The sequence below is a fragment of the Otolemur garnettii genome, unplaced genomic scaffold (genome assembly GCF_000181295.1).
Source record: "Otolemur garnettii isolate 467f Iridium unplaced genomic scaffold, OtoGar3 scaffold00050, whole genome shotgun sequence".
NCBI classification, from domain to species: Eukaryota; Metazoa; Chordata; class Mammalia; order Primates; family Galagidae; genus Otolemur; species Otolemur garnettii.
The window spans coordinates 7,709,818-7,711,037 of record NW_003852445.1 but is presented as its reverse complement, the minus strand read 5'-3'; positions in this window follow the sequence as shown (position 1 = coordinate 7,711,037).

Sequence of the window (1,220 nt, the reverse complement as noted above, 5' to 3'; positions counted from 1 at the left end):
AGCTATTTGTTTGTTTGTTTGGTTGGTTAGCAGGCCCAGGCCAGGTTTGAACCCACTAACTCTGGAGCATGTGGCTGGAGCCCTAACCAATGAGCTATGGGCATCCAGCCAAGTTGTACATTCTTTCTCCTAAATTTTCCCTTTCTACATTGGTTTTCTGGTCCTCGGCCCAAGCCTGAGCCTTTAGGGTGGGGACCTGTACCATAACCACCACAGCAGTGACGGGTCTTGCTAACCAAGTTGGTTTTCAAGTTAACAACAAATAGAAGGACTTTGGATGTAGGTTACTCAGTTGTTTGTGATTTGCAATATATTAAGAAAATTAGTTGCCCCCTCTTTTCCTGTATTCTCCTATAAGGTGATGGTCCACTCTGAGAGGCTCTCCTGCCTTCATCTCTCTGCATGGTGGGCTCCACAGTGGCCTGAGTGCAGGAGCCTGCAGGGCATCTGTTGGGGGAGAGGGGTTGGGAAGAAATAGAATTTCTATTTGACTTATTTTTTAGCTAAAAAACAAGCTAAACTGTAATAATATTTAATGTGTTTTGACTATAGTATATCATCCATACATAAATGTTCATTATCAAAAAAATTTGGAGACCACCATCTTGGAAGATTAGTGAGGGTGTTATATCCTATCAGAAGCCAGTTTCAGGTTGGGTGATGGGGTGGGGGAAGGGAATGTAGTGGGGGAGAGGCTGGTGAGCTCTGGGTGCAGAACCATACAGCAGTCTGGACCTTTCTGGCTACCACTGATCCCATGGCTTCCCTTCTGTCTTTGGGCATGCTTAAGTCCTAGGTGGGTTCTAGGATCCTTGGCTGCCATGCTACCTGCAAGGCAGAGAGTGGTCCTGTGTGACTGCACACCCCCCTTACTCTCAGGCTGGCTAAAGTGCAGCTCAGAGAGGCTGGGGTCCTTGTAGCTGCCCTAAGTTCCATGTCATCCCCAGGAGAAAAGTCCCTGGCGGGAGGCGGCCCTCTGCCGGGAGGCCGTTTCCTCAAGCGGCCAAGGTAAGAAGTGGGGGATTTCCGTGGGGCTGACTTCAGTACTGGGGGCTCCTGTCCCTTCTCATGCAGCCCCAGCTGGGGTGAAGACAGAAACTCTGGAGTTAGGACTATTTGTGGGCAAGAGGGAATAGGGGCATAGGAGTCAGCCAGGCCCATAAACCTCAAGGGAACCCCAGGGCTGCACCTGCCACCAAGATCCAGCCCTGGAAGACCCC